The 22,255-nt window shown below is 36.2% G+C and overlaps 1 protein-coding gene across 6 annotated transcripts in view; it reads left to right on the top strand.

The window, feature by feature from the left end:
• SCMH1 (Scm polycomb group protein homolog 1) overlaps window positions 1-22,255 on the top strand; it is a 167,546-nt gene that overhangs the window by 15,653 nt on the left and 129,638 nt on the right. For 5 of the 6 annotated variants that reach the window (XR_003569305.1, XM_027864557.1, XM_027864559.1 and 2 more), the window contains exon 1: window positions 5,944-5,982. The exons of the other annotated variant lie outside the window; for it this stretch is intronic. The gene's annotated coding sequence lies outside the window, so the exon portion shown is untranslated. Of the gene's footprint in view, window positions 1-5,943; window positions 5,983-22,255 lie in introns of those variants that run through there. 6 annotated transcript variants of the gene reach the window in all.

Raw genomic sequence — 22,255 nt, forward strand, 5'->3', positions numbered from 1 at the left:
TGTGTGTGTGTGTGTGTGTGTGTGTGTGTGTGTGTGTGTGTGTGTGTAGAGGAGAAGTGTGGAAGGGTAAATTTGGGGCTAGAGCATGGAAGACCTTGAATGCCAGGCTAAGGACTTTGAACTTAGAAAATACAGATTCAAATACCACATCTGATACTACCTTTGTGACTTTGGGCAAAGCATTTAAACTCTCAGGGTTTCATCTTTCTTATCTGTAAAACATAGGGTTTGGATTATATGATTTCTTTGGTCTGTTCCAGCTCTGTATCCTATAATCTTCATTTATTTAGTAGGCAGTGAGGAGCCATGGAAGGTTTTTGAATAAGAGAGTGACAAGATCAGAGTAGGAGCTATTATCTGTTCTTTGCCCATCCTATCAACATAAATAATTCTGTATGTGTGTATAGTGCTGTTTTACTGGTTTGAAATTTTGATTTGTTTGTTGTATATAATTCTAGAGATGAAAGGTAGCAATTTAATTAAGAATGTAGAATACAAGCATTTCTCTTCCTTCTCTCTAACTTGTCCCAATTTATTCTTTCTGGAAGATGAGGTAAAAACAGTAAGCAACTGACAACTCACTGAATCCTGAGCTAGAGTTAAGTGTCAACCCAAAAGAGGCCCCTTTGGGGATGAAATCCTTCTCCATGGTACTAAATACATCAAGAGTTGATGGAAAGAAAAATGCTTTTTATCAGAATGTGTATGAAATGAAATGCAACCCAATGTTTCCAAGAACCCAAATCCTATAGAAGGCCTGTGTCCTGAGAGAATCTGTGAAGAAATTTTCAGAGCAATTTTAAAAATTATTTCATATAAACTCTTTGCAAAACTGGACCCATTTTTGCTTATTCTCACTCTGTTCTTCCCAGCTATAGTGTCCTCCTCAATCTACCTTGTGACTATACTAGAACTTCAAGAGTCAACTCAGGTCCCTCTGCAGAACCTTCCCAGACCAAAGAGGACTGAAATGGAAGAAAGTAAACCTGAGTTTAGTGCCAGTTGTACCATTAATTTGCTTTTGGTCCTTGAGCAAGTACTTTTTTTTTAATAACCTCTTTATCTGTAACATAAAAGGGTTGGACTATGTGTTTAATGGACCACCAACTCTAAAATTCTGTGTCATACTATTCATGTAGCAATTAATAATATATGCTGTTTCTTTATGTCTTGTACTTTAGTTTTTATTGCTTTTTTACATTTTTGGATTGTTTAATTTTTAGAATCTTCTGCTTTGTCTCTCTTGATTCCTCCTAGTTAAGGGAGACTAGATTTCATAATCTCTGAAAGAGGGATTGGAACTTATACCCTTTTCTAATGTCCACAACAGCTAAGTCAGTGCTTTGTACACAGTAGGTGATCATCAAGCATTGGTATATTTTTTTCTATACCTTACAAGCCCTGGGAACTCCTTCTCTCTGTAGATTATATTTCTGGGTTAGAGGATTCTACTTTAAAGAATCCTCATTCCCTCTAGAGTGGGAGAATTGTAGCTACTGCTGCCATGATGGGAATTGTACTAGATACATAGTTTTCTCCTCCCTGGAGGTCCTATCACAGTATGTTAGAAGTGGGAAGTTCCCTGTGATAGATTTAATGCAAATGGAAATATACAACTTAGAAACATGTAGGTAAAACTAAACCTTTTTTTACAGGTGTCTTTATGTAGTCCTTCATTGAAGCTCCTGTTAATTAGAGTTGGGAATTGGAACTAGAAAGCTATGACAGCATCACAGTAGCATTGAAATTGACTTGATTTGCTTTTCATATCTGATTATTAATATTGTATCCAACATTAAGATATTATATGTATGTATGTGTCATGCTGGTCACTTGGTGATGAAATTTTTTTGGCCATGGCAACCCATAAAACAAAGAAAAATGAAAAATTACCCTCAGCCCTTTGTGACTCCCTTCCATTTCTTCTATGACAGTGGCAGACTGGTAGGAAAGAGGATAGAGGGTATTAAATAATCACAGTTTTTAGATTGTCAGAAAACTTTAATCTGCCTGTTGATTGTCTAAATATGAGATCCTTGCTTAGTGACTAGTGAGTAGACATGTTGCTGGAGGAGCTGGATCATATCAACCTTGACATTCTTTCCATAAATGAAACCAGAAGAAAATTCTAACCAAATGGAAGGATGTCTCACAGTTACTCTTTGGAGAGGTAAATTATATGCCCCAAAGCTACAAGAAACATTATTTTATGGGACTTTGAATCATCATGTATTGCAGTACTAAAAATAAGCATTTGCCAAAAGACAACTGTGAAAATAACTTCAACTTATATGTTAACATTGGTTGGTAAAAATGAAGTGGTAGAAAAATTCAATGAAGAACTTACTAAAGTACTCTAAATCAAATCAATATGCACCTTGATACTTGTTGACCTTGATCCAAAAGTGGAAAAAGATGAGCGTGGAGAGAAATGATAAGGAAGTATGATTCAGAAGAAAAAATGCGAGAGACCGAAGACTTATAGATCATACAGAAGCCTCATGTTCTATTTCATGAACCCATTCTTCAGAAAAATAAAATTGGTAAGCACGGAACATAGCAACAGTGCATTAGTGAACGTAGCAAATAACATAAAGAATGAAATTGACTACATTTTAATAGACAGAAAAGCACTTTTTATGGATTTGGGAGTCATCCCAGAGTTTGCTGCATTTGTGCAGTCAGACTACCAACTTGTCAGATCTAAGATCAGAACTTATAATAAAGTTGAAGAAAGAATAATAATGAGAAAAAGGTTTGACATACAATTAAGATTTAACCCAGAATTGTTTAAGTTGTTAAAAATAAAAAATGAGAAATAGACAACAGAAGCAGCATCAGTACCAATTATAATTCCATCCAGAAGTTAAACTAATATAAATTAATTGCTACCACAAAGAAACCAAAAGATCTCCAAAAGTGACATGATCACCAAACATTTGACTGACTTACCAGTGGGGAAGAGATGACTGCCAGAGGCAGTAATGGGTAAGAATATAAACTCATTCTGTAAAATCTTACAAGAAGGGATGATGGACAATTATTTACTTCACAAAGCAGAAAGAGGCAGTGGAGGATAAAAAGAATTTAAAGAAACGAGGTAAGATATCCAACTAAGCAAAGTCATCCCAAGAGCAATAAAGGATAAGAATGGAGAAAGCCCTACAAATAGAAAAAAAATGGAAATGACTTGCAAGAAAACATTTTTTTTAAAAAATATATTTTTTATTTATTTCATTGAGTATTTCCTAATTACATGTAAAACAATTTTTAACAATCATTTTTTAAAATTTTGAGTTCTAAATTCTCTCCCTCCATTCTGCCTCTGCCCAACACTTTGATAAGGCAAGCAGTTTGATATTGAGTAGACATGTGAAGTCAAGCAAAACATATTTCCATATTAGCCATGTTGCAAAAGAAAACAGACCAAAAAAAGGAAAAAAAGCAAAGGAAGGTATGTTTTCAAACTGCATTGAGAGTTCGTCAGTTTTCTCTCTCTGGAAATGGATGGCATTTTTGATCGTGGGTCCTTTGAAATTGTCTTGGATCATTGTAGCTAAGTCTTTCACAGTTAGCCATCCTTACAATAGTGCTATTATTGTGTACAATGTTCTCCTGGTTCTGTTCACTTCTCTTTATATCAGTTCATATGAGTCTTCCCAGGTTTTTTCTGAAACCATCTGCTCATCATTTCTTATAGAACAATAGTGTTCCATCACAATCATATATCACAGCTTGTTCAGCTGTTTCCCAATTGATGGGCATCCCCTTAATTTCTAATTCTTTGTACCACAAAAAGAACTGTTATAAATATTTTTGTACAAATGGGTTCTTTTCCCTTTTCTTTGATCTCTTTGGGATACAGACCTAGTAGTAGTATTGCTGGGTCAAAGGGTATGCTCAGTTTTATAGACGTTTGGGCCTAGTTCCAAATTGTTCTGCAGAATGGTTGGACTAGTTCAGATTCCACCAATAGTGCATTAGTGATTTTTCCACATCCTCTCTAGCATTTGTCATTTTCCTTTTTTGTCACATTAGCCAATCTGATCAGTGTGAGGTAGTATCCCAGAGTTGTTTTAATTTGTATTTCTCTAATCAGTAGTGACTTGGAGCATTTTTTCATGTGACTGTTGATAGCTTTGATTTCTTATTCTACCTTTTCATTTCCTCTGACCATTTATTTATCAACTGGGAAGTGGCTCTTATTTTTATAAATTTGACTTCTCTATGTATTTGAGAAATGAGACCTTTATCAGGGAAGCTTGCTGTAAAATTTCCCCCAGTTTCTTGTTTTCCTTCTATTTTTGGGTGCATTCATTTTGTTTATGCAAAAGCTTTTTAATTTCATCTAATCAAAATTATCTATTTTACTTCCTGTGATCCTCTGTATCTCTTGTTCAGTCATAAACTCTTCCCTTACCCATAGATCTGATAGGTACATTTTGTCATGCTCCACTAATTTACTTATGATCATCCTTTATGTCTCAATCATTTGTCCATTTTGACCTTATCTTGGTACACAGTGTGAGATGCTGGTCTATACCTGGTTTCTGCCAATCTGTTTTCTAGTTTGCAGGAAAACATTTCAACAGTTTTTTCCATCAAGAATAGTAGAACCACCACACTTGGACTTGAATGTCACATTTCCTGAAGTGTTTCAGGGAATGTAGAAATGGCACTAAAAGGAAAGAAAACCAGAAAAACAGTTGGATTGGAAAAAGTATATAGAGAGGTCTATGCCGAAAGCAAAACAGTTGTGAGGGCATTGAGGAGCTTATATCCAAGGTACCTGGAGGAGAGAGCGTTACTAAAAGTATGGGGGGGGGGAACTCTCAAACTTTGTTAATACCACCAAAAACTTCCCAAGAGAACCCAACCTATATACTTATTCTTCCATCTATACAGAAACTTTATGAGACATGGACTGAAGGTATCTTTGATGCCGGTATTAGGGAACCATCAGGCTTTATAAGTAATATTCAACCATCTATCATATCTTTACCATCTCAGCATTGACTAAAAGTTATAGAGAATGTAAGATTTCATTGTGTTTTTTGTTCATTGTTTATTCAAAAGCATTGGACTTGGCAAAACAAAACTTTTCCTCACAGACACTTTTACAAGCTGCATCCCATACATATATCAAGATCATTCAGGATCCCTTGGAAGATGTAATAACAGGAATAACCATATTTATTAACCCTCTGATAATAAACATCAGGCAAAACATAAATCTTGGAGATGTATACTTGCCAAAAGTGTTTGCCACTGATCCAGTATGGAATCCAGGTTGAGGAGGGATTTTCTCTGGATGGTGAAGTGCTCCAGCTGTTCCTCTGTGTAAATGATATTGTATTGATTGCCTCTCAATCCCTAAGATCTTACAGAGGCTCCTTTAAGAGATGTGTAATACTTCAAAGGATTTTGGCCTGTCCATCCGCGAGAGAAGGATCAAAGAAAACCTCTTGTGTAGATTTCAGCATGTGTCGTAATGGACACCCAATAGAGCTCTCCAACTACGTGTGTGTGTGTGTGTGTGTGTGTGTGTGTGTGTTTGTGAGAGAGAGAGAGAGACAGAGTAGAGATAAATAGTGAGCTGGGCTCAGGGTTCAGTACATAAGTGCAAGGAAAGCTAGAAAAGGGAGAATCATTGTGGGCCTTGGAGGCACCTTCATATAGGTGAGATTTAAATTGGCCTTTGGAGGAGGTTAGGATATAGGTAGTAAGTAAAGAGGCAGGGGACCTTCTAAGTGTTAACTGTGTCTTTGATGACATTAAGGAGCTAAGCCTGACTAGAGGGGAAGAGTGTTGATTAATTGAAAATGGTAGTAATCCTTTACATTTACATAGTGCTTTAAAGTTAGAAGTGTTTTCTTGACAATAACTTTAAGGTAGATAATACAAGTATTATTATTTTCATTTTACAGATGAGGAAATTGAGATTCACAGAAATTAAGTGATTTGCCCAGGGTCACCCAGTTGGTAAGTATCCAAGCTAGACATGAAACTAGGACTCCAAGATTGTATACATTCTATTTTATACTACTTTAGATACATTGAGTCCAGCTTGAATGCTAGATTGAAGAATTTTGATTTGACCAGATTAGGGGATAGGGAGTTGTGGCTATTTGAGTAGGGTGATGAGATAGTTGTAGTATCTAAAATCTGATCTATGGTATGCTGGGTGTATTACAGTAGGGAGAAACTGGAGGCGAAGGAACCGGTTAGGAACTAGTAACAATAGCATCGCTCAAAGGTAAAAGGGCTTTAAAACATTTTCTGTGCTTTTCTGCCTCGGTGCCTTTGCTTTCACAAATCTGTAAGCATATAATATCCTATTTCTCTATCTTCGTCTGTTTATTTCCTGTCCGTCCTTTAAAACACAATTCAAATACCGCCTGGTTTATGAATCCTTCCTTGATTCTCTAGGATGATAATCCAGGGCTTCTTGAACTTTTTCCACTCACGACCCCTTCATTGCTTCTTAAACTGTAGGTCATGACCCCATATGGTGTTTAAAAAGCACTGCATCCCAACCTTACATAGCACATTGTTTATACTCTCTGATGCATTTAAATTGTTTTGTATTTATAATTGTCTTTGTTTTATACCTTCATTAAACTATAAGCTATATATCTGTCAGACAGGATCTTGGTAATTTGGTATAATGGAAAGAATGCTGGATTTGGAGCCAGAAGATCTGTGTTAAAGTCCCCAATCTGCCACTTACTAGCTGTATATACTAAGATAAGACATTTCACATGTCTGAGCCTAGATTTCCTCATTTGCAAAATAGGAAAAATAATACCTGTCCTACCTTTCTTATCTCAGTCAGTCCATGGTGGATGGATTGGGGTGGAGATGCAGGAAGAACAACCACAAAGTTGTTGAAATAGTTCAGGCACAGTAGATGTCTGAATCTGACCTTATCTGAATTATTCTACACCTCAGATAGTTCTTCATCTTTGCAAAGAAGGCAGGTACATTCTCCAACATCTCCTTTCAAGCCAAGCTTGGTCTTTATAATTTGATAGCATTTAGTTTTGATTGTGTAGTTGTTTTTCCATTTACTTCATGGTAGTTATGTGTATTTTATCATGGTTCTGTTTATTTTTCTTTTCATTCATACAAGTTTTCCTATACTTCTCTGTGTTCATAATATTCACCTTTTTTTATATCATGGTGGTATTCCATTTTTATCACATGCCACAATTTATTTTGCTATTTCCAAGTAAATAGGCAACTGCTTTGTTTTAAGTTCTTTGCTATTATAAGAAATGCTTCTGTAAATATTTTAGGACTTATCTTTTTAGCATTGACCTTCTTGGAGTATTTGCGCAGCAATCATATCTCTGGGTCAAAGGGTGTGGACATTCTAATCACTTTCTTAATTCCGAATTGATTTCCAAAATAGTTAGACTAATTCACAAGCCCACCAACATTCTATTAGTGTACCTGTCTTTCCATATTTTCTCAAGCATGAACTAGTCACAGGTTTGCCACCTTTGTCAATTTATTGGGAGTGATTTGGAGGCCATTCATATGTTGATAATAATTTGTAATTCTTTTGAGAGCTGTTTTTCCTATCTTCTGATCATCTACTGGGGAATGATTTTTGGTCTTATGTATTTGTGTTAGTTCCTTTTATCTTGGATATCAGACCCTTAACAGAGATATCTGATGCAAAGGCTTTTTCTCAGTTGACTATTTCTTTTCTTAGCTATGTGTTAAATTTGTTCATGCAAAAGCTTTTTAATTTCATGTGATTGATATCACTATCCCTTGTTTGCTTAAGCATTCTTCCTTTAGTCATAGCCATGAAAGGTACCTCATTTTGTTCTCTTCTAATTTTTTTTAAAGGTGTGACAATTAAGAAAAGGAAAGGGGGCAAAGAGAAAATGCATTTGTTAAGTACCTACTGTGTTCTGGGCCCTATGCGTAGATATTATTTCATTTGATCCTCAACAATCTTGTGAGGTAGGTGCTATTATGATCCCCTTATAAGAACTGAGGATACTGAAGTAGACAGAGGGCAAGTGATTTGCCCAGGTTCACACAGTTAGTGTCTGAGGTCAGATTTTAATTCAGGTCTTCTTTCAGGCCCAGCACTCTATCCACTGTACCACCTAGACACCTCTGACATTCAAGTCCATTTGAGCTTAAGAAGTTGTTCTACACCTAATTTTCCCAAACTGCTTTCCAGCATTCTCTGCAATTCTTTTGACATAGGGAGTTCTTCAATTTATATTCTTGGGTCTGTTTTACACTGGATTGAGTTAATTTGTTCCTGATTCATTATCTAGTCTCTGTTACAATTCTACTTTTTAAAATAGTTTTGATGATTACTACTTCATAATATTATTTAATATCTGGATTAAAAACCTCCAATTTCCTTCTTTTTTCACGATTTTCCTTGAGATTCAAGACTTTTTGTTTCTGCAAATGAAAGTAGTTACTAGTTTGTCTAGTAATAAAGTACCTTCTCAATTGTTTGAAATAGCACTAAATCTATGAATTAATTTAGGTTGTATTTTCAATATTGCATTATTGGTGCTGCCCGGCTATGAATACTGTTTCTCCAGATAGTTATGTAATTCTTTATTTCTTTAAGGAACATTTTAGTTCTCTAAGGAAAATATAGTTCTTGAGAGTGCCATGGTAAATTGACTCCCAAATAGTTTATCCATTTTGTAGGACCTTTCCTTTCTCTTATTTTCCTCTAGATTTTTTAATTGCTATGTAAAATACTATTGATTCTTGTGCATTTATTTTGTATTCCTCACTTTTTGAAAACTATTAATTAGTGTCTTTGCTGATTTTATAGCATAATAAACACATCATGTCAGCAAATAGGGATAGTTTTGTTTGCTCTTTGCCTATTATTATCCTTGTATATAAGGAATAAGAAATTCAAGAAGCCTCATGCTCAATCTTGTCCATTTTATCTCCACTAAAATATCTCTCTACTCACATGGCTATCACACCAGTCCAAGCCCTCATTACTTCTCACCTACACTGCTGCAATAGTTTTCTAATTGGTACCCCAGCCTCCAGTCTCTCTCCTCTCCAGTCCATTCTCAACACAAATGCCAATTGGTATTTCTAAAGTATAAGTCTTACCATGTCACTCTCTTGCTCAAGAAAACTCAATGGCTCCCTCTTGCCTTTAGGATAAAAAACAAAACAAAACAAAATACCATCCCTCTGTTTGGCATTTAAAACTCTTTACAATCTGATTCCAACCTATCTTTACAGATAAATCTCGTGTTAATACTCCTCCTGTAATCTGAGTTCCATGTAAACTTACTTACTTGCTGTTACCTCTACATAACATACCATCTCCTACCTCCATGCCTTTGCATAGTCTTTGTCCCTTACCTGGAATGCCTTTCCTCCTCACTTCTGCCTCTTCAAGGCTCAGCCCAAGTGCCACCTCCTTCATGAGGCCTTTCTTGACCCTCCTTGTTAGTATTTTCCCCTTTCTAACTCCTCTATCAAGACATTTTAATATACATGATATCAAAAAGGGTTTACATTTACTTATCTCCGTACACATTGATAATTTTCAGAATATAAACTTCTTCTTGCCAGGTTCTACTTTGTTTCTGTTGCCATATCCCTAGGATAGTGCCTAGTTTATAATAAACACTAAATAAATCAAGGCCAGGGAATGTGTTACAGACCTCTTCTGAACCTCCCTCCCTTAGTGCCTCAGGGCCTGACCTGTTGCGGGTTACATAGTAGGATCATCAAATCCTAGATTAAAACCAGAAAGGACTTTAGAGGAGATGTTGAGTGAGTACTTAATGAATTGGAGAAGTGAGCCTTGGGGTGGTAGCTTCTGTGTGAGGTACCAGCTCTGATGATGAATATGAGATGTGAATCTTCAGAAGTGTCAGCTCAATTTGTTTCGCCTACACTGAACTGAATAATAAATTACTATCATGGTAATATGAAAATAATGAAGTGCTAAGGGTGTTGTGCTGGGCTATGGAACTAGTTACAAGTGAGGCCCTTGGGGGCAGTCACAACAATGGCTACATACACTTACATGTAAAGGACTTCAAAAGTTTTGTTGTTTTCCCATCATTTCTGTTTCCTAAGTCATGTTTACTGCATACATATTCTCTAAATATTTAATCTGTTCCTGTTTTCTGATTTATTTATAGATCATCCACAGTAATCCTTAGCAATATGTAGGTTGTGAAAAACCTTTTTTTCCCCTTCTCTTAAAAAACTCCCAAAGTTTCTAATTCAGACAAAAACTCAGAATTGAGTTTTGAAGTGATTCCAAATTTTGCAAAATCTCAGCTTCCCCCTTTGGTTTCTCCACTGGAGGTAAATTATTTCCCCAAAGGAATCTCAGCCTCTCTTGTGTAGGCCCTTCTATTCTAGAGCTAGAACTCCAGGTCAGATGTTGCTGCTTAGATTAATAACTCCTCATCTAGAATTGCATGGTCTTTAGATCAACAGGAGTTCAAAGTGCTGCACAGCAACTCAGAAGGCTAATGTCATAAGGTGCATGAGTAGAATAATAATGTCCAGAATAAGGGAGGTGAGAGTCCCGCTGCATTCTGCTCTGGTCAGATCTTATCTCATTTCTTTTATTCTGAACGCCACATTTTAGGAAGGTCATTAACATGCTAGAACATGGCCATAGAAGGATGATCAGAGTGTTGAGGAGAATAAGCATCATTGGCCCTAAGAAGCTAGAGCCTTACTTGATTGGCCAGTCTAGTAAATCTGTCAGGAAAGGAAATGAGTCATTTTAGCATGACTTGTTCTTTATGAGCCCATGTTGGTTAATTTTTTTAAGGAGAGGGATGGAGTAGGGTCTGAACTTTTTATTTCTTTGATGGAGGGTATGCCCAGTGAGGAAACTTCTTTTACCAGTGCAGATGAGCAGTTGTTCTTTAACTTAAATCTTAGAGGATTGCCTAAGATGAAAGATGAAATACAATTTGAATTCAGGTCTTCCTGAGTGCCAAACAGACTCTCTTTCCATTAAACTACTCTGCCTTTCTCTTGCTCATAGATTATCCCTTTAATAATGTATTCTAGGATTTTTCCAGCAATTGAATTCACGCTTACTGGTGTAGTTTGAAGAATCCACCTTCTTCCCCTTTTTGAGAATCAAAATCAATGCTTGTTAGTCTTTGATTCTTGGCCATTTTCTCCATTCTCCAAAGGTCTTCACAGATCACTAGAGGAAACTCATCAGTCACACCTACAATTTCTTTTTAGCACTCTAGGATGTAGTTTATTTGGCTCTGGTGCCTTCAAATCATTAAGAAAAACTCGGTATTCTTTTTACCATTCATTCATTCATTCATTTATTCAATAACCTTTATCTAGGTACCCGTTTTAAACAAAAAGCACTCTGCTAGGTGCTAGGAAAGATAACAAAATGTAGATGAGACAGTGTCTTTGCCATCATGGAACTTACAGTCCAGGAGGGAGAATGGCACAAACTCAAATAGCAATAATAGACTTCTGCTTTGATACTTGGATGATCAGTGATCTCATTAGTATGGAGACACCTTCCTGTGATACAGATCACAACAATGCCTTCTCATCTTGTGTGTTTCTAGTCTGTGCTCTTCTCTAAATCCTCCACAGAGAAGATGTCTAATGTATTCAGTGCCTTCCTCTGGGTCTTTTAATATTTCTTATATACTAGTATAACACTTACGTTGTCTCTCTGTTGTATCTCATGATTGCTACATGACTGACCTGTCTCTTTTTCTAGTTATACATCTTCTTGGTGTTTTCTCATGCCACTTGTAGCCATTGAAGCATCACTGGAAATATGCAGCCTGCTTATACTTATACTTACCATGTGTTTTTCCATTATTCTTTGTTCATTTGCAATTTGTATTCTTTGGATATTTTGGTGTCCATGATTCACAGTCCTTTGACATTACTAGAAGAGTATTAGTGTTTAAAAAATCAGACTTTGGAGGCAGGGAGCAGTTTGGGATCACTGAAAGTGTTGCACAGTTTCCCAACTGAAATCTTCCCTGCTCTCTTATTCTAATTCTCCACCTAACTCATTATCCATCTGCAGTGCCTGTCCAAGATATATGTACCTGTGAGTTAACTCAGTATACTGTTGATCTAATTGCATATCTTAGTTTGAACAATATGCATTCTTCATCCATGGGGTTTTTCCTGTATGAACTACTAGGCCAATTTCCCTTGAGCAACTATATATGTCACTGAAGGACTTGATGTAGGTAGCGTAGGATCTTCCACAGTCAGGAGCATCCACCTCATCATTCATAGGAAGTTTCTGTTCCATTTGGACTTTGCACAAGATAATCTTCACTAGAGTGGCAAATACCTTTTGGCAAGAATATGGATACCTATTTAATACTCATTGCATTGTCTGTTGATACACAAATGGCCACTGAACAGTTATCTCTGTAATTGTATCCATCAAATAATCTTGTATGATCTTAACATATTCATGAGAGATAACTTGTTGGAAGAGGACCTCTAGGGCTGCATTTTGTGGGTGTTGTACTTTTTGTAATGCACAAGCAAACTCAGCTAGTTCTGCCAATTGTGTGATGAATAATATCTTTCTAATAAATGATATTTGCAAAAGAAACACATTGTATTAAAAGTGGCATTTGAATTGGGCTTTAAGGGATGACTGAGAAGTGAAGAGGGGAAACAGAGAGGAAGGACATTACAAGCAGAAGGATAAGCATTAGAGGGGCTTGGAGGCTAGAGAGTTCATTAGCCTTTGGGTCACAGCTAGTAGAACAGTTTGTAGTATAGAATGCCTGGTGGATAGTAATCTGAACTAATGCTGGAAAACTAGGCTAGCACTTGCTTGTGATGTGCCTTGAATTCCAGGCAAAAGAGTTTGGCCAAGGCATTAGGAATCTGCTGAAGATTTTTAAGCAGAAGAGTGATGAATCTAGGCCATTACATTAGAAAAATTATTCTGACAACAGTGTGAAAGGTAGGTTATTATCTCTCTTATAACTATGTTGGAATTCTCTATTATCCATTTTTATTCTGTCTTCAATCTGAAGACAATTTTCCGTGGTATAAAAAACCGAAGCAAGTTTTAGCAGGTAGGCATACAATACATACACAAATGTTCAACTTTATACAGTAATGCCAGTATAGAGCATAGCGATATAAGACAGGTACAGAGTGTCATATGGGACAAGAGGAAGGAAAGATCCTGTTTGGGTCCTGAATCCTGGGGAAAGCCTTTACTTCATATTGCTTTATTATGCTTTACAACACCTGTAGCCCAGAGTGAGAGAAGAGCTTCTCTGGGGCTATGGGGTATTTAATGATGAGGTTAGACTTAAGACCTAAGACATCCAGCATTTCTAGTTTAAACCCCTACATCATGCCTCCTTATGTTATCCAAGTTTTCTAACCCAAAGCTTGTTTATTGAAGTGTTAAGAAAGACCTAGATTCAAGTTCTACTTCTGGCATATATGTACTTGCCATGTAATAGTAGGCAAGCACTTTGCAGTACTTCTGGCAACTTTTTTAAGATTGCAAGTGATAGCTGAGTTGCAGAACTACATCAGTGGAGATAATTTCTGTACGTAGAATTCTCTACACTGATGAAAGCACAAGTTTGGATGAAAAAAGTCTTTGGAGATTGTTTAGTTCAACTTCTTCCTTTTGTAGGTGAAGAAACTGGGGCATAGAGAAGGGAAGTGACTTACTCAAGGTCACGCAGCAAATTAGCAACTGATTTCCTGATTTCTCATCTAGTGCCTTTTCCTCTGGAATCACAGAATGTCAGCTGGCAAGGAACTTATAGGTCATAGAATGAAAACTTCTCACTTTATAGACAAGGAAGCCAGGGCCCAAAGATCTACTTAAGTGACGTTCCCAAGGTCACACAGTTAGTGACAGACCTGAGACTAGAACCTAAATCTCCTGGTTACCAAAATAAGTTCTTTTCACTTTGTCATTTATATGTGTATATGATGTCTCCTAAGCTCCTTGAAGGTAGAAACTATTTCTTTTTTGTCATTGTATTCTCAGCTCCTATCATGGTGCCTGGCACACATTAGGCATTTAATAAATGCCTGTTTATTGATTGTCACAGACACATGCTTCCTCATATAGATAAATTTTCAAATTTATGATTGTATAAAATGGTATTAATTTTGGACATTTAAAATATATTAAAATATATTGCAAAAAGCTAAACACTTAGAATACCTTCAGTGGAATAGGTAGAATTGAAGAACACCAAATATATTGCCTTTGCTAATGTTATGCCTCTTAAAAGTTTAAAATATATTAAATTTAAATATAAATATATTTATTTATGTATTTATATGTAAATATATTTTATATTTACATAAATTTATACAAATATATTTAAATTTAATATATAAGTTTTAATATTTTAATAAAATTAATATAGTAAAATATAATAGAAATAATATGGTAATTAATAATACAATAATATTTTCTGTATAAATATTTGTATAAATATAAATTTAAATATTAAATGTAAATTAAATTTAAAATATATTAAAATATATTGCAAAAGGCTAAACACTTAGAAGATCCCCACTAGATACTGGTGGAATTGAAAAACACCAAATGTATTGCCTTTGCTAATGTTATGCCTCTTTGAAAAAACAGCAACGAAAGTCTAGGGTTGATGACCTTTTATTCTTTCAAATAAGACTATGCTTATCCTCATCTCTGCTTGCATAAAAAACATCTTTTCTACCTCTTATTTATGACTTTCCTCCTGTGTATCTTGAAACTCTTTTGATGCTTTTGGAGGTCATTGACACTGAATCCAGGACTCTGGAGATGATGCTACGTAGGAGTTTATGACTGTATCTCTTCTGTCAACCTATTGTGTAAAAACCAAGATGTATATAACAGGAGAAATTAAGGGTTCATAACTCACTTTACAAAAAGAGGCACCATAGTATTTCTTTAGATTAAGGGTTCCCTGACTACATTTAAAATATGATGTAAATTAAGAAAATTTAGTTTTCATTTAGTTTTTCAGGTACCTCAGTTTTTAATTTATAACATGTGAGGGGTTGGTTGGTTGAGCTAAGCTCTAAGAATTCTTCCAGTTTGAACATTCTGTGATTCCATTTTGGACAAAGTGAGGTACAGTTAGGGCAGCAGTTTCTGTAGTGCAGTAATCTCTTTCTTCTTGGTGCTTTCCAGCTTCTAAGTCACTCTGGGGATTTGCTGTTGTGCCCTGAGCTGGTGGATTCATTGAAGTCTCCACAATAAAACCTGGGCTTTCCCCCCAAGGGTTACAACTAATTCAAAATCCATTAGTCTGAGTAGTTAACCTTGTTCTTTCTAGTTCATATTGCTTTGTCCTTGAGTTGCCCAGATTAGTATTGGTATTCTCTGCCACTGTTTCTAACCGTATTCATGTTTTCCTAGGTTCTTTCTAAGAGCATCTTCTGTTTGCCTATCTCACCACAGTGAGGTGGGTTAGAGATAGACAGTCTTTGTTTTCTTTTTTGCTTCTAAACTGGCTTTTAATCGAGGTAAGGTTTTGCTGCTCTTTTGCAGAGTCTACTTAATAGGGTCTTGTGAAGGACAAGCCTTTTGAAAACTTTAAATTGTATTCATCAGTGTCTTCCATCCACTTTTTCTCTCTTTAACAAGATCCTATGAATTTGGAGAGTAGCTTACAGGCTATTGCTAAAGTAGCTAACTCATTTTTTTCCCCATTCATTCATATATATCCCTTTTACCTTTTTAGGGAGTTTCCTTGAAACTGTCTTTGATCATGAGCCACTTTAATATAGCATTTTAAAAAATAGTGCTTGGCCTTTGCCATTTTCCTTCACTGTGACCATTATAGTGAATTTCAGTTCACTTACTACTTTAGTTTTCGATTTGTGATTGAATTTTGGAAATGCCTTTGAGGTAGAACATTTTGCAGATGCTGCTATTTAAGCCTCTAGAACTTTCTTGTAGAGCTGATAAATGGCTGGGTGTTTTGTTTCTCATTTAATTGATTGGGAAATTGAGGCTCAGGGCAGTTAGCTCCTAGAACTCCTAGAATAATGGACTCATATAAGGTTAGCACTGAAAAGAAATCTTAGAGATCATCTAGTCCCATTTTTTTAGATAAGGAAACTGAGCATCAGAATAGAGGAGTAAGTACCTTACGCAGAGTCACATAGCTAGTTAGTTAATATATTCCTGTGCCTAGAAGGCCCCTTTTACTAGTGCATTAAATTTCGTCCTTTTCATTCAAACCAGCTGCAAAAATTCCATCTCCTCCCAGCCTTTTTTTAGGGGTCTGGATGGATGTCTTCCATCTGTGCAGGGAGTCTACCACTTTTTGCTGCTGCCTTGTAGCCATCCTCCTCAAGTGAGAAGATCTCAGACCATGGGTGTTAGTGCTCTGAGCCTTCTATGTCCTGCTGGGCACAGGATGTCCCCCTGAGGAAAGGCTGCTAGGGGCCGGGGCTGGTTGTCTTTCCTCAAAGCAACCACTTCCATATGTGTCAGCACAAGGCATCTTCCATTCCTGCTGCCAATCCAATCTCTCAGCTACTGGGATATGGAGAGCCTCTAGTGCAAAGAACAGCCTTCCCTTTCCCTAAAGGTTTACCATCTCCTGCTGTGCCTGTCCTTTGAGGGTAGAGGAGTGGAATTTCTCTTTCTATCTCTTCCTGCTGGACTTTGTTGGTAATATATAGACATACTGATACTTTATGTGAATTTACTTTATATCCTACAGCTTAGCTAAAGTTGTTAATTATTTCAATTAGTTTTTTAGGTGATTCTCTAGGAGTCTCTAAGTACACCATCATATCATCTGCAAAGGGTGGTAGTTTTGTTTCCTCATTGCCTATTCCAATTCCTTCAATTTCTTTTCTGTTATTGCTATAGCTAGCGTTTATAGTATAATATTAAACAATAATGGTGATAATGGACATCCTTGCTTCACCCCTGATCTTTTTGGGAAGACTTCTGGCTTATGCCCATTACAGGTAATGCTTGCTGATGGTTGTACATAGATACCAGTTATCATTTTAAGGAAATGTCCATTTATTCCTGTGCTTTCTAGTGTTTTTAACGGGAATGAGTGTTGTATTTTGTCAAAAGCTTTTTCTGCATTTAGTGAGATAATCATATGATTTTTGTTGCTTTTGTTATTGATATGGTCAATTAGGCTGATAGTTTTTCTAATATTGAACCAGCACTGCATTCCTGGTATAAATCACACCTAGTCATAGTATATAATCTTTATAATATATTGCTGTAATCTCCTTACTAGTATTTTATTTAAAATTTTTTTCCTTCTTTTTTTTATTTAAAAGTTTTGCATCAGTATTCATTTGGGGAATTGGGCATAGTTTTATTTCTTTTTTGCTCTTCCTGGGTTTAGGGATCAGTACTATTTTTGTGTCATAAAAGAAATTTAGTAGGACTCCTTTTCCTATTTTTTGAAATAGTTTATATAGCATTGGAATTAATTGTTCTTTAAATGTTTGGTAGGATTCACTTGTGAATCCATCTATTCCTGGCTTTCTTTCCTTAGGGAGCCCATTTATGGCTTGTCCAATTTTTTCTTCTGAGATGGGGTTATTTTAATATTCTAAGGGCAGGTAGGTGGTGCAATGGATAGAGCACCAGCCCTGGAGTCAGGAGGATCTGAGTTCAAATCTGGCCTCAGATCAAACACTTGGCACTTACTAGCTGTGTGACCCTAGGCAAGGCACTTAAGCCCAGTTACCTAAAAAAATAAAAAAAAATTTTAATATTCTATTTCCTCTTCTGTTAATCTGGGCAATTTATATTTTTGTAACTATCCATTTCACTTAGATTGTTAGATTTATTGGCATATAATTGGGTAAAATGACTCCTAATAATTGCTTTAATTTCTTCTTAATTGGTGGTGAATTTAACTCTTCATTTTTGATACTGGTAATTTGGTTTTCTTTATTTTTAAAAATCAAATTAACTAATAGTTTATCTATTTTATTGGTTTATTTCACAAAACCAACTCCTAGCTTTATTAGTTCAATTGTTTTGTTTTATTTTGTTTTTAACTTTTAGTTTTATTAATCTCTCCTTTAATTTTCAGGATTTCCAATTTGGTATTTAATAGGGAATTTTTAATTTGTACTTTTTCTAGTTTTTAAAATTGCATGCCCAATTTGTTGATCTGTTCTTTCTCTATTTTATTGATGTAAGCATTTAGAGATATAAATTTCCCCCTAAATACTGCTTTGGCTGCATTCAACAAATTTTGGTGTGTTGTCTCATTGTCTTTCTCTTTAATCAAATTATTGATTGTTTCTAGGATTTGTTCTTTGATCCACTAACTCTTTAGGTTTAAATTATTTAGTTACCAATTAATTTTTCATTTATGTTTTCACAGCCCCTTATTGAATGTAATTTTTATTGCATTATGGTCTGAAAAAGATGTATTTAACATTTCTGGTTTTTTCTGCATTTGTTTTTGAGATTTTTATGCCTCAATTCATGGTCAGTTTTTGTGAAGGTGCAATGTACAGCCAAGAAAAAGGTATATTCCTTTCTGTTTCCATCTAACTTTCTCCAGAGGTCTATCATATCTAATTTTTCTGAAATTTTATTCATCCCCTTAATTTCTTTCTTATTTATTTTATATTTAGATTCATCTAGTTCTGAGAAGGGAAAATTGAGGTCCCCCGACTAGTATAGTTTTATTATTTATTTCTTCCTGTAACTCGTTTAACTTTTCCTTTAAGAATTTGGATACTATGCCATATATATGTTTGGTGAATATATGTTTAATTTGGATGTTACTTCATTGTCTCTGGCACCCTTTAGCAAATGTGGATTCCTTGTTTCTCTCTCTTAATTAGGTCTTTTTTTGCTTTTCTTTTGTCTGAGATCATAATTGCTACCCCTGCCTTTTTTACTTCAGCTGAAGCATGATGGATTCTGTTCCAACCTCTTATTTTTACTCTGTGTATATCTTATCTGTTTCAACCATGTTTCTTATAAATAACAGATTGTTGGATTCTGTTTTCTAATCCATTCTGCTATCGGCTTCTGTTTTATGGGTGAGTGTATTCCATTCATATTTAAAGTTACGATTTACTGTTTTTCTCCCCATCATACTTTCCCCCTGTTTCTCCTTTTCTCTCTCTCTTTTTATCCTGTCCCTCCTCAGAAGTCTGTTTTGCTTCTGACCACTGCTTCTATTAATCTGCGCCCCCTTTTATCTGCCCCCACACCCTGCCACCCCGTTTCTCCTGTCTTCTTCCTCTCCTACTTCCCTGTTGGGTAAGACAGATTTCTGTACCCAACTGAGTGTGTGTGTTATTCCCCCTTTGAACCAATTCTGGTGAGGGTGAGGTTGCATTGCCTGCTACCCTCCCCGTTTTCCTTTCCACTGTAAAAGCTCTTCCTTGCATCTCTCTTTTTTTTTTTTTTTTGGTGAGATAATTTTCCCAGTTCTTCCTTTCTCTTCCTTTTCCCAATGCATTCCTCTTTCTCCCCCCTCCTTTTTTTTTTTTGAGATTGTGACGAATGAAAAACCCTGAGAGACAGAGTTTCTGAATAATTAACAATCAATTTATTCATTAGGCTAGCCAGAAATCAATAAATTGATGGTTAGTTGTTTCTCTTGGTAACCAAAGAGAAGCCCAGGGAGAACCTGAAAGCCTTAAATACTTTTTGAAAGGGAATGCCAGGGCAGCTAGGTGGCACAATGGCTAAAGCATCAGCCACAGAGTTAGGATTTGGCCTCAGACATGTACTAGCTGTGTGACCCTGGGCAAGTCACTTAACCTGGATTACCTAAAAAAGGGGGGGGGAGAAATTCCCCCAACAAGTGAAAATCAACCCTGATTGGTGGACATTTAATGAGGAGGTAGGCTAGAAGTCTTCAGTACATCCTGCTGACAATGTGGCTTGATCATGAGACTCAGCTGCCTCTAGCACTCTGATCAGGAGAATCTATCTCTATCCAGACCACTCTGGTTGGTTTTCTCCTTCATGGGCTGGGTCACCCTAAACTCTGATTGAGGGGTACAAGGACAGGGCTTCTGTCTGAGGCCAAATTTTAACTTAACCCAGGGTAAGAACTTTCCCAGACTGGATTCCCTTTATACTCTAAATAGAAGTTAGGTCTCCTAGTTGGGTGGGGTCCTGCCCAAGACTGAAGAGTCTGTTTCTTGAGGGCTAGGGCAGTCTTATCAATTAGTCATGTCCTTCAGAGACTGACTTTTTAAGGGGCTAGGCCTTAAATGAGGAAATAAAGGAGAAAGCTTGGATCCTAATTTAATAACTGGTTATTAGTGTAATAGTAAGATAATAATTTCTCTCAGAGATCATCACACCATAGTCAACTCACACCCATGCCCTCTATGTATATTACCTCTTCTAACTGCTATATGTATGTGTATGTGTATACATATATGTGTGTATATATGTATATATGAAAAGTTCTTAGGAGCTACAAGTATCATGTTGCATGTAGGAAGGTAAACAGTTTAATCATATTAAGTTTCTTATGATTTTTCTTTCATGTTTACTTTTTTTATGTTTCTCTTGGGTCTTGTTTTTGGATGGTCTTTTCATGAGGAATGTTTGAAGGTCATCTATTTCATTGAATATACATTTTTCCTCCTGAAAGATGATGCTCAGTTTCGATGGGAAGGTGATTTTTGGTTATAATCCTAGCTCTTTTACCTTCTGGAATATCATATTCCAAGCCCTCTGAACCTTTAATATAGAAGCTGCTAAATCTTCTGTTATCCTGACTGTGGCTCCATGATATTTGAATTGTTTCTTTCTGGCTTCTTGTAATATTTTCTCCTTTCATGGGAGCTCTAGAATTTGGTTATAATATTCTCAGGAGTTCTCACCTCTTTAAGGAGATGATTGGTGGATTTTTTCCATTTCTATTTTACTTTCTGGTTCTAGGGTCAGGGCAGTTTTCTTTGATAATTTCTTGAAATATAATGTCTAGACTTTTTTTTTTTTGATCATGGCTTTCGGGTAATCCACTAATTCTTAAATTATGTCTCCACAATCTATTTTCCAGGTCAGTTGTTTTTCCAATAAGATATTTCACATTTTCTTCTATTTTTTTTCATCCTTTTGACTTTGCTTTATTGTTTCTTGATGTCTAACAGAGTCATTAGCTTCACTTGCCCTATTCTAATTTTTAAGGCATTATTTCTTTAGTGAGCTTTTGTACCTCTTTTTTCCACTTGGCCAGTTCTGCTTTTTAAGGAGTTCTTTTCTTCAGTGAATTTTTGTGCCTCTTTTACCATTTGGCCTATTTTGTTTTTTTAAGGTCTTATTTTAGTCAGTATTTTTTTTTTTTGCCTCTTACCAAGCTGTTGACTCTCTTTTCATGACTTTGTTTTATCACTTTCATTTCTTTTCCCAGTTTTTCCTCTACTTTTCTTGTTTGATTTTTAAAATACTTTTTAAAGCTCTTCTAGGAATTCTTTTTGGGCTTGTGTCCAGTTCACATTTTTCTTTGAGGCTTTGCCTTGTAGCTGTTTTGACATTAATATCATCTTTTGAGTTTGTGTCTTGATTGTCCCTGTCACATAGTAGCTTTTTATGGTCATTTCCCCAGCCTATTTCTTAACTTTTTGTTCAGTCATTTTCAGTCATATTTGACTCTTCATGACCCCAGTTGAGGTTTTCTTGACAAAGATACTGGAGTGGTTTGCCATTTCCTTCTCCAACTCATTTTACACATGAGGAAACTGAGGCAAACAGGATTAAGTGACTTGCCCAGAGTTACACAGCTAGTAAGTGTCTGGGGTCAGATTTAAACTGAGGAAGATGGGTCTTCCTAACTCTAGGCCTGGCACTCTATCCACTGCACCACCTGCTTTCCCTTTAGCTTTATGTTAAAGTTGGGCTCTGATCCTGGGGTAGAGGAGACACTGTCCTAAGCTTCAGGTTTTTCATGCTGACCTAGTTCTGGAGGCCTGTAAGTTTTTGGTACTTCCAAGGTAGTCTGATCTAAGGAGAGATGTGGTCACAGCTCTTTTGATCTGTGCTCTGGTCTTTACCCAAAAAAGGACCTTGCTCTCCTGCAGCCGCAAGTACCAGTGCCCCTTTCTGCCTTGGAACTAAGATGAGGGCCTTTCCTCCTTTGCGAGTGACAACAAGCACTCTTCTTCACCCTGGAACTGTCACCAGTGCTCCTGTTCCCCTGCAGCCACAAGAACTAGTATTCCTTGTCACCCTGGAATTGAGACCTAGAACTAAATACAGGCAATGCAACAAGGTCTTGCA

This window comes from Vombatus ursinus, unplaced genomic scaffold (genome assembly GCF_900497805.2).
Source record: "Vombatus ursinus unplaced genomic scaffold, bare-nosed wombat genome assembly UNPS02014775.1, whole genome shotgun sequence".
NCBI lineage: Eukaryota > Metazoa > Chordata > Mammalia > Diprotodontia > Vombatidae > Vombatus > Vombatus ursinus.